Genomic DNA, 12,991 nt, shown 5'->3' on the forward strand with positions numbered 1-12,991 from the left:
TGTTGGTTATGATGTATAAGATTTTATGTTTTACATTTGTTGCATCATTATGAGGACTATCTAATTGGAACGCTCTATCTCTGTATGCAATGTATGGTGATCTTAATTGATTGAACATATTCTATGCTGGGGGAGCTAATTCTGATGTTCCTAATTATGCTGATTGGGATTTTGGGTCAGACACCTGTGTGGCACTCCCTTGAGTGTTGTATATATGTGCTAGTGTGTTACACAAGCCAGAGCTAGCCTGATGAAGAGTGATGTTCACTCGCAACTGTACAGTGGCTGTTGCTGTTTATAGCATGTAAACTTTCTATAAAAGAAGAATTTGCATCGACGTATGTGTCCCGTTGTTATTTCTAAACATTTATTGGTGGAGTATTGGAAGTACCACTTTGACATCTTAACATTATTCAAGGAAGTAACCTGCCTGATTTTTTATACATTTTATGTGTTTGTGTGTGAAAATTCATGAACATAATATATAAATAATAGTTCATCAATAAAAAAAAAATATGATGGTGACATTTAATGATATCTTTTATGCCGATCCAATGTGATAATGACACCCAATGTGATCCTCCACCAGACGTACCAAACTGACTGGTAAGATTATAAACCAGCAGCTGCGGCTTTTTGCAATCAATGCTTAGATCCAAGGTGGTGTGAATAATGCTCAATGTCTTCACCAAAACTCATACCATGGTCCCCACATATATAAGGAAAGGAAGAAGGAGGCTCCAATAGTGTGATAACGCTTATTAAAAAGTTTATTTAAAACATTAGAATAGGTTGCACTCGCATTTTATGTGTCAGACCTGACACTAGGGATTTCAAGCATAGATGTGTTTCAAATCCCCTCTGGCCGCCCGAGTTCCTATGCAAGCCTGCGGGTATGATCCTAGAGAGCGGATTGACATCAGCATCCTTGCCCTGCCCTACATGTTTCGTCATACGGCATCTTCCCGGAGTGTTGGGATGCCCGAAGTCTCCATGCCATTTTATGTATGGACGAACTGCCCTAGGATTGTTTAACAACCCACAACAATAATCTAGCAAAAAAGGTTTACTTTAAAACTGCAATGTTATACTAAAATAACATACAATATCATACATTTCTCATTAAACATATGACATCTGAAAATAATTGATTACAAAAATGCACGCAATGAAAGTACCAAGTAATGACTTCTTAAATAGCCAGATGTGGAATTAAAGAATAACGCCAGACTACCGTCACAAAGTGACAAATTAAAAGAAATTGTACAAGTACAAAGTGGGTAGTAACTAGACATTGGGAATAGCCATAATGTTTGTTCATAGTGTGCTAAATTATAAATTTGGCCTTTTTAAAAGTTAGTCAAAAAACAATTGACGTCTATGTCAATGTTGAGTCCGTATGAATGTAAAGATCCCAATCTATACACCCACTGTGTTTCTCTCCTTGAGCATATCTGACCCCCTCCAATGTCCCACAATTCTATCAATACCACAGAAGATCAGCTTGCTGGGATCACCATTATGTTTTAATTTAACCACTTAAGCCCCGGACCAATTGTCAGCCCAAGGACCAGAGGTCTTTTTACAATTTCGCACTGCACTGCTTTAACTGGTAATTGCGCGGTCATGCAATGTTGTACCCAAACAAAATTTGCGTCCTTTTCTTCCCACAAATAGAGCTTTCTTTTGATGGTATTTGATTGCCTCTGCGATTTTTATTTTTTACGATATAAAAGGAAAAAGACTGAAAATTTTGAAAAAAAAAATAGATAATTTTCTACTTTTTGTTATAAGACAAATCAAATAAACTAAATTTTAGTCACACATTTAGGCCAAAATGTATTCAGCCACATGTCTTTAGTAAAAAAAAATGTCAATAAGCGTATATTTATTGGTTTGCGCAAAAGTTATAGCGTCTACAAACTAGAGTAAATTTTCTGGAATTTACACAGCTTTTAAATTTATGACTGCCTCTCTCATTTCTTGAGGTGCTAAAACGGCAGGGCAGTACAACCCCCCCCCCCCCCATGACCCCATTTTGGAAAGTAGACACCCCAAGAAAATTGCTGAATGGCATGTTGAGCCCATTGAATATTTTTTTTTTGTCCCAAGTGATTGACACAAAAAAAAAAAAAGTTTACAGAAAGTTGTCACTAAATGATATATTGCTCACACATGCCATAGTTATATGTGGAATTGCACCCCAAAGTATATTCTGCTGCTTCTCCTAAGTACGGGGATACCACACAAGTGGGACTTTTTGGGAGTCTAGCCTCGTACGGCACCCCGAAAACCAATCACTGCCTTCAGGATTTCTAAGGGTGCAAATTTTTGATTTCACTCCTCGCTACCTATCAGTTTCGAAGGCCATAAAATGCCAAAATAGCACAAACCCCCCCCAATGACCCCATCTTGGAAAGTAGACACCCCAAGCTATTTACTGAGAGGCCTATTGAGTCCATGAAATATTTTATATTTTGCCACAAGTTGCGGGAATATTACAAACTTTTTTTTTTTTGCACAAAGTTGTCACTAAATGATATATTGCTCACACATGCTATGGGCATAAGTGAAATTACACCCCAAAATAAATTCTGCTGCTTCTGAGTACGGGGATACCACATGTGGGGGACTTTTTGGGAGCCTAGCCACGTACGGGACCCCGAAAACCAAGCACCGCCTTCAGGATTTAAATATAAAACGCTACCAAAAAAAACTGTTAGCGATCGCAGGGATCAGGCCTGACTCTGCGAACGCTGCAGTTATGTGTTTAGTGTTTTGTAAGTGACAGTGATCGATCGATACTGCACTTGGGTGGGCTGGGTGGAGGGGCAAAACGCAGGTGCTAGCGGGTATCTGGGCTGATCCCTCTAACAATGCATTTTTTTGGAACCCTAAACTGCTGGGGACGCTAGTATAGATCTGATCAGATATTGATCTGTTCAGATACTATACCACTACGGGAGGTGTATGCTTTGCGCGTGGGTGTTAGCGGTACTGGCACTAACCTAGCGCTGCCTGGGGCGACGCAGACCCTGACCCTAAAACCTAGTTGATATCACCTGATGCTATAAAAAGCAAACTAACTAACCAGAGTCACCCGTAACACTTATACGGAGATCACTGGTGAAAGGGTTAACTAGGGGCAATCAGGGGGTTAAAATCTTTATTGGGTAGTATATGGGGGTTCCTGACACTATATAAAAAAACAGACGGGGAACCTAAATAACTAACTGGCTAATCAGTGAAATGGATATTTTGGTGATAGGCAACTCCTATCCTCATATTGATTAGTGGTTCCAAATTAATAATTACTGCAGTAGGGAACAGACACAAAAGATACGCTCAGCATCTTTACAAATAACCGTTCTCCTTTATTATGACACATGTGAAGGTTTTTATACATATAATTACGTAGGTATCACATTAATATTACAATTGTACGTTTATGGTAACAAGGGGCGTTACATAGGCAGGCTAATTCTAATCAAGACTCGAAAGAATGCAAAACATGTACTGAAAACATTCTTAGTGCCGTGTGCACAGTGAGGGCATCGTGCAATACATATAAAATAGAATACAATTATATACAGAACCTACAAATTTCCATTACAGTCTCCTCTCTTTTGATCAATATTTTGATCACTAACCATACCTGCTATCACCTTTAACCTGGAACCTCCACATGCTTAGGTGGAGGTAGTCCTGGCCAAAGAGGCAAAAACTCCATTGTGGAGCAAATAGCAGCAGATTTTTTCATTAGAAAATGACTTTTCACTGTTTTACAGAGTACTGGCTGTACACTCCTGTGGCCAGAATGGCCTTCTAGCTTAATTGTTGGTATGCTGACTTATCAGCACATGTAAACACAGACAATTCTACATAAAATGGAAGAGGTACAAAAGACAAATATGACTTCAACATGGCTAAACTACTTTTCAAATATATCTATATCCCTTACAATTAAAATAATTGAATCAAAAAGTACCCTAGACTGTGATCGCAAGAGGGAAACAAATCAAACACAGATTTCTTTCATTTAGACATTTTTGCAGTGTCTGGTGTGGATCCAAGTGACTTTTCCTTCAAGTTTTGCAAAACTGTACATGAAATAGATGCTGTATTGTGGATTGTTAAGAGACATTAAGGAAATGTTTGGAGACTCAAGTCACCTGGCTTTAGTTTTAGACCCTTCCAAACTTTTAGGATCTGGAATTGGGGAGAAAACACATATATAAGTTTGTCAAAAACCTTAAAAGATCAGCAACATTCTCTGTGAGATCTGAATGGAGGACTTCAGCTGCTGAGACAAAATATAAGCAAGTGAGTAACACACTCCCAACCCAAATCCCATAGGGAGAGAGTCCAACATCCCCTTACGGGCTTGATAAAATATAATAAAACATTCAGGCAAAAGTTTTCTAGTTTCTTACTCTACTTTGTCCGCTACATTGTAGACAGTAGGGGGTGTAAAAATAAAACCTCAAAACTTCTAGTAAGGACTCTCCTATAAAAATGATTTCCTCTGTTACTCTCTGTTGATTCTGCACTTAAAAACTACTTCTGATAATACTTTTTACTGTGGCCTTTGCAGTAGCAGTTGCCACTGGACAGCCAGAAAACATATCCATACAAACAAAATACATACTCGTAAGATCCTGACTTGGGCATCTGGATATATCTTTTTGTTATCTCTGGAAGGGATGTTCAGCTTTTGGTAACACCTTTGGTAACAGGTAAAGCAAGAAGTGGTATGTTATAAAAACAACTGTGGTGAACCCTGGCTTTATCCCACGCTCATTTACTAAGGCAGCCATAACTGCTTGTGACTGATGACACGGTCCACGTGTCAAGCTGAAGGGAAAAGAGTGTCTGGCAAACATAAATGATCACCTTTTCCAAAGTCTTGTTTCTTAAGAAGTTGCCCTCTGTGGACCACTTGTGCTTCTCGTTCTGGGGTCCTTAAAGTTGAATTATTAATCCCAGCTATACTGGGCCAGAACTAGGGTGGAATCTGTGAGTTGCACAGACCCAGCAAGTGTCCGGGGATGTAAATGCAGCATCCTTAGAGTCGCCTGGTCTGCTTCCATGTGTGAGTTTTACTGTTAGGCTGCGTACACACGGGCGGATTGTCTGCCCCACTAAGTTCGTCAGACAATCCGTTCAAATTTTGAATGAACGGACTTGACCACACACGATGAACAGACAGTCCACTGAAAACTTGCGCGATGACGTGTACAGCACGTACGACGGGACTAGAAAAACGACGTCCAATACACTGCAATGCAACCTTTGGCCGTGTAAATCCTTTCTGAGCATGCGCCATACTTAGTCCGTCCAACTTGCCTAAACACGAGCGGACTGTCCGCTGAAACCAAGTTTGGACGGACAAAACCAAGTTTCAGCGGACAAAATTACGGAAATTCCGAAAGACAAAGTCCGTCAGACTGTCCGCTGAAAAAGTCCGCTGAAGCCCACACACGAGCGGATTGTGAGCTGAAACACGGTTCAGCGGACTAAGTTGGGCAGACAATCCGCCCGTGTGTACGCGGCCTTAGTATGGCTACCTCAGCAAGAACCTGGAAGGCTGAAAACAGCTGATCAAATTAACTTAGCATGCTTGATTGGTTTACCTACCGAAGTAAAAACAAACTTCTGGCCCTTCAAATGGAACCAAAAGCTCTCTATATCTCGACTATGTATATAAATATATACTCTTTTTATAGCTCACAGGCTTTTCTAAAACATGGAGCTGTGCTTCTTGAGCGGGGTAAAAAAGGATCCAATGACTCTGAATACAGGGAATACTTCTGGGTGATAAACTTCATCCTCGGTATAAAACCAGGAATAACACTACAAAAAAGTAAATACTCGGGTCTCCAGGGAGTGTGTCCTGCACTGGGCTCACAGGAGCTGATTCCTACGTCATCAATTTAACACATGTGGTTTTTCTTTGTCTCCAGCCTCCTCCAATAGAGGCAATAAGGTGGCTGGATTCAAAATGTACGCATTTTTCATTGTTAGATTTGTACATAAACAAAACAAATTCATATTTTGAACCTTTCATTAGACAAACAGTTAGCTATATATTTGCTTCTCAGAATATCGGACCATTAAAATTAAATATTCGACCTAAATAATGTCTGTAACTTTGTCTAATAGCAACTTTGCATAAAGCTACAGCTCTGATATATATCGGGGTGAACCCTTCATTACTGGGTCCAGCTTGCATAAATATAACCATGGCTTGTTTTCTATCATGCTGTTTGTGTAAGAACTCCAGTTTCATGTTTCAAAAAGACAACTTTTTCCTGGCAATATTATAATAAATGATAAGAATACCCTGCAGTCATGCAGAGATGTTCATAAATCCAAAATATTCTTCTACTTATACCCACTGCACTTACAAGGAAAAGGGGCACACCATTTCACAATCCACACATTCTGCTTTGGATTTCAAAAATAAAAATACATAAAAACAAAAGGACCAACAATATGTATGACGGACCAGAAAACACTTGGCCATCAAAAACTATAAACCAACTGGCTGCAGGCAGCAGCTATCCTAACAGAGTGTGTGGACTTGATGTGATGGGTCTGTTATACTTAAATGTTATTATTACTCTCACATCATGGACCGCACATTAAGTTATTATCAGACTTTAAGATTTCATTTCTGTAGAAAAACTTCCTTATGTATCCCATCCATCTTGGCTTTGTTAAACATTATTGTAGCTGTATTCAAATTAACAACCTCATCTTAATCTTTTTTCCTTTCCACTCAATAAATGTAAAATTGCAAAATTGTTATCTTAATATAAACTAATTCCATTTTTTACCAATTTCCCCATTAACCTGGATTTCATTTCCAACCAAAGATTGTCTAAACCAGTTTCAATATATCTATATTTATTAATAAAATTGTTACTCATATTAGAAATGAATACTCATATGATAATTTCAATATCACATACTAATATATATGCACAGATAAATGTCCTTAAAGGGGGACATATTACTTCATTTTACGCAATTTCTCTCTTTTTTTTTAATGCACTGTTTCCACTATCACAGGATATTAAATTTGTGTAAGACACGGTTAATTTGTAACCTTTATTTTACCATGTTTGGAAAACAGATTCAAAAATAATTGTGATCACATTGTTTATCATTAGATTCGTTAACCCGGCACATTTTGTTATAAATGTTTTGTCTAAAAAACTGAAATTGGCATGGTGTCCTTCCAGCTTATCACCAACCTCTCATGCCAGCCACATTCTTTCAGGAGAGCACAAAGGAGGGGGTCACATCTGCGTACATGACACAAGCGATAGAACTAAAGGTTCCAGCATTCACAAACATACTCAAATATATCTCTAAAATCGCTTACATTATTCCCATTTGTACACAACACATGCATATCATACTCTCACTTTATTTTCATGCTTTTTAATACTTCCTTGCTTAAATTTCTGCTTTCTTTATTTTGTTCTGATATCCTTTGCATCCAATGTATTGTAATTCCATACTTCACTTACTCTACCTTCTATGATCAGACGGGCAGCCATAGTGCTCATCCCATCTTCCCTCTCTGACAACATATAAAGCATTCTGTTTTAACTCTCATTACTGTTTCTTGACTTTACTAGTTGTAGTGCCTGACCCCTAATTCATCCCACAGCTTAACATCAAAAAGTCCCTTTCTGTCTAGTGTTAATGTCACTCTTGATCCATCTTGCTCACATAAATAGCCGTTTCTCTAGCTGTATAATCTGCATGATTCTTTGTCCCTGTGGACTTTGGTGGTAACCCAGTTACCCTTTGTGGATCCCTGTCCACTTTAACCATTAATCTAGGGGCTCAGTATAGGCGGAACCGCACCTTCGGTTCATATATAGCGCTCCTCTTGCGCTGGGCATTTTTGAGGGTCTCTTACCCGTCATTCCCTTACTTAATTTAATGCCCATAATGACTGGCCAGTCTTCTCTACGTGTGCCTATACCCTTTTGCCTCTAAACTACTTTATCTAGCAGATGTACTACATATACCTGTGAACAGCACTATTCTTCCCTTTCTCTATAACACTCTGATGGACAGTAGACAGTGACAACATAACATATAACCACTAATCAATACAGTTTGATTAAGGGGAGTAAAATAGGTACCCTGTGTCCCGAAAATGCCTTACCGATCAAGGAAGTCTGATAACTCAAATGTAAGCAAAAGGCTTACCTCAGCCGGCTGATTATCAGAAATTCCTGGATCGTCTCAAGCTCCTCTTTTCAGATACTCAGGGTCACCTGATAACCCCTCCTGGCTGGCTCGCCACCTGAAATGGATATTTTGATGATAGGCAACTCCTATCCTCATATTGATTAGTGGTTCCAAATTAATAACTACTGCAGTAGGGAACAGACACAAAAGATACGCTCAGCATCTTTACAAATAACCGTTCTCCTTTATTATGACGCATGTGAAGGTTTTTATACACATGATTACGTAGGTATCACATTAATATTACAATTGTATATTTATGGTAACAAGGGGCGTTACATAGGCAGGCTAATTCTAATCAAGACTCGAAAGAATGCAAAACATGTACTGAAAACATTGTTAGTGCCGTGTGTACAGTGAGGGCATCGTGCAATACATATAAAATAGAATACAATTATATACAGAACCTACAAATTTCCATTGCATCACCAGTGACACTTATGCAGTGATCGCCGGTGCCATTGTGCCGATGTACATTTACATGCGGCGGTCCTTAAGTGGTTAAAGCATCGCTGTTTTTCAAATCCCTCAATTATATTATTCACATACTCATTGATCCTAGTCTTTAATCTAGTGGTCCTACCCACGTATTGCTTTCGGCACGGACATTTAAGTATGTAAACCACATGAGTGGAGTCACAAGCAATCAAAGACTTAATTTTATGATGTTTATTGTCAGTAAATGAAGAAAATTCCAATTTCTTTCTACCCTCCTTTTTGTACCTTTACAAGCTGTGCATGTATTGCTCCCGAAAAAAACTAGATTACCAAACATTTTTACCGTTGTTTTGGTGAATCAATGATATTTTTTACAAGTCTCCCGCGTATGGCAATTTTTTTCCTATAAATAAACTTCAGATAAGTGGGCAATATTTTCTGCAAGGTCTCATCCTTCAATAAAATGGGCCCGTGTTTTTAAAAAAAAAATGTTTCTATATCCTTAAACTGTTTGTTATAATCAGTAATATAACTGAATCCAAAACCTTTCTGTGGTTTTTGTTTATTTGTATATAGAAGTTCATGTCTCTTTGGCCAAAATCCCTTCCCTGTCAGCAACTAAAAATGTCTGTTTAAAACCTTTGTCAAGAAATCTCTCTTAGTTTTTGTTTGATATATGTATCCAACACGCACTTTCTATGAATTCTGGTAAATTGACTACTGGGGGTGTTGTATACCCATTTTTTGTGATGACAACTAGTCAAAGGTATATACAGTATCACACAAAAGTGAGTACACCCCTCACATTTTTGTAAATAATTTATTATATATTTTTATGTGACAACACTGAAGAAATTACACTTTGAACATTGTCCAGTATGAGAGAGTGAGAGCGATAACACCAAATTTAACACACCTGCTCCCCATTTATACCTGATACCCTGCAACACTAACGAGTCACATGACACTGGAGAGGGAAAATGGCTAATTGGGCCCTATTTGGACATTTTCACTTAGGCAGAGGCATTTCTGTATCTGTAATCCCAAGAATATTTTAAAGCATCAATGTCCGGTGTCTGCGATGTCTGTTTAACACTTGGCAATGATTTGCTGCCACATACAGTGCCTTGAAATTTTCCACATTTTGTCATGTTGCAACCAAAAACATAAATGTATTTTATTAGGATTTTATGTGCTCGACCAACACAAAGTGGCACATCATTTTGAAGTGAAAGGAAAATGATAAATGTTTTTAAAAATGTTTTACAAATAAATATGTGAAAGGTGTGGTATGCATTTGTATTCAGCCCCACCCCCCAAGGCCAGCTGCAAGTCTTTTTGGGTATTTCTCTGTATTTTCTGTATTTGGGTATGTCTCTGGTTTTGTCTACAATGCTCGACTGCCACCTGGGTCGCCCCTGGTGCGTGTTCCCAAAACGTAGACTCAGTCACGGTTCTGCCCGTCCAAGATGGCCACAGAATAGGGGTCGGGTAGTGCGCGACCACTCACTTCCCTCAACAAGACATTTAACAGACAGATAAGTACAGCAGTTAATATTCAACAATGAGATCCTCAAATTTTCACTTCCCTCTGTTTCTTCTAAATCTCCCACTTGTTCAGGACACCTTATCGGTTCCTGTCCATTCTTTCTACATTCACTTTCTATAGACCCCAATTGACCTTCAAACTTCCTTCAAAAATGCTGAACATCAATCTACAAACACAATTATAACATGACATTTGTATGAATTGTAATAGATATGTATGCTTGAATTATAACAACCACACAGCCACGCTACCTGCGTCCCTGACGCCCCCTTCTGGGTGACGTGCTATACCACACCATCACCTTTACCAAAGGAGTTTATCCAAGTCCCCGACGCCCACTGTCCCTGACACCTCCTTCTGGGTGACGTGCTACACCGCACTAACACCTTTCCAAAGGAGTTTGTCCACGTCCCTGACGCCCCCTTCTGGGTGAAATGCTACACCGCACTAACACCTTTCCAAAGGAGTTTGTCCACGTCAGCTGGGACCCAGCTGTGTGTCAATCTCTTTCAACATCACACATCATTTATCACAGACTCATACAATACAAGAACACAGACCCATAGAACACAACAACACAATGTTCTTACAGGCTGCAGATAATCGGAATACAGGTTCATATAATGGACCTCGGGCAAGTATTACCTGCCTTTTGGCGACCTTCGGCAGCCGACGCGGACACAGAGACGGACCCACACGGGAATGGGATATACTAGCAAGATATGAATGTGATATCTTACCGTATTTTCAGAGTTGATCAGTCTCTGTCCCTCCCGTGGCGATTCCTCCTCAGTGGCCTCTTGGTCGGCTGTTCCTCCGGTTCACAATCCGAGAGCCCCACGTTGGGCGCCAAGCTGTTTTGGATCACAGACAAATGTCTGGCCGAGTTATCTGCACCTGGTCTAATTCAAATGTCCATGCATGCATGTTTAGAAGGAGTATGCTGACACACACTGTTCAGTGAAAGCTTCTATTTATTGCTCTGGGCATATAGCCCCCTTTATAGTAGAAGATGACTCATTGTTTGCAAAGCATCATCTCAGGTGTATTCTGTGCTGTCAAGCAGAGATTGGAGGACCCTTATCTAAGGGGTCCTGGCCAGTTTCATCCAGGTTTTCTGCTGATGGCTTGTGGACTCCTGGACTCACTCCGATGGGAGGGGGGTCTCTAGGTGAAGCATTTTGAGTAAGGAGATTCAGCATATATCTTTACATAATAGAAAATCGTAATTTAATCAAAGTATTAAAACAATCCATAACCTCTCTACTGGCTTTGCACTTCTAGAGAGTGACACTTTTGCCCATTCTTTGCAAAATAGCTCAAGCTCTGTCAGACTGGATGGAGAGCATCTGTGAACAGATTCCAATTGGATTTAGGTCTGGACTTTGACTGGGCCATTCTAACACCTGAATATGCTTTGATATAAACCATTCCACTGTAGCTTTGACTGTATGTTTTAGGGTAGTTGTCCTGCTTCAAGGGGAACCTCCTTACCGCCAGCGCTCTGAGCGTGCCAGTGTGAAAGTAGCCTTAGTGTTTTGCTTTTTGATCTCATCTGATCAGAGCACCTTTTTCCACATGTTTGCTGTGTCCCCCACATGCCTTCTCGCAAACTGCAAATGGGACTACTTATGACTTTATTTCAACAATGTCTGTCTTTCTTCTTGCCACTGTTCCATAAAAGCCAGATTTGTGGGGTGCATGACTAATAGTTGTTCTGTGGACAGATTCTCCCACCTAAGCTGTGGATCTCTGCATCTTCTTCAGAGCTACCATGGGCCTCGTGGCTGCTTCTCTGATTAATGTTCACCTTGTTCGGCCTGTCAGTTTAGATGGACGGCCATGTCTTGGTAGGTTTGCAGGTGTGCCATACTCTATTTTCGGATGATGGATTAAATAGTGCTCCGTGAGATGTTCAAAGCTTGGGATCTTTTTTTTTTTATAACCTAACCCTGCTTTGAACGTGACAACTTTATCCCTGACCTGTCTGGTGTGTTCCTTGGCCTCCATGATACTGTTGGTTCACTAAGGTTCTCTAACAATCCTCCTGAGGGCTTCACAGAACAGCTGTATTTATACTGAGATTAAATTACACACAGGTGGATTCTATTTACTAATTAGGTGACTTCTGAAGGCAACTGTTTCCACTAGATTTTAGTTAGGGGTATCAGAGTAAAGGGGGCTGAATACAAATACAGATATTTATTTGTAAAACAAATTTGAAAACCATTTATCATTTTCCTTCCATTTCACAATTATGTGCCATTTTGTGTTGGTATATCACATAAAATACGTTTACTATTTTGGTTGTAACATGACAAAATTTTAAGGAGTGTTTCTTGAGGTCAACACTCCACGAGAAAGACACTTGAGTTATCATCAGTTATGTCTTGTAGGTGGCCCTATTTTATTTTTTCACAATGACAGGGTTGTTTTGAGACAAATATTTTTTTTTTACCCAAGTGGTTTTGTTTTTCACCTTAATACGATTTCATGTTTGCCTCCTTGTGGCTGGTGCCAGTTAATCCCAAGTAGACTTCCCTCCATTGTCTGGATGTAGTGGGGGCATCAGGGTTTACCTTTCTCATACTGCTTCTTTCAGACAGAATGATCCCCTTTTTGCCATAACAACAGAGCCTTAAAGTGGTCCTAAAGTCAAAGGGTTTTTCATCTTAATGTATTCTATGCATTATGATAAAAAAAAAAAAAGTTGATGTGTACTTACCCGAG

Source organism: Lithobates pipiens, unplaced genomic scaffold (assembly GCF_037356315.1).
Source record: "Lithobates pipiens isolate NorthernLeopardFrog02 unplaced genomic scaffold, aLitPip1_a1.2 Scaffold_19, whole genome shotgun sequence".
Taxonomy (NCBI): domain Eukaryota; kingdom Metazoa; phylum Chordata; class Amphibia; order Anura; family Ranidae; genus Lithobates; species Lithobates pipiens.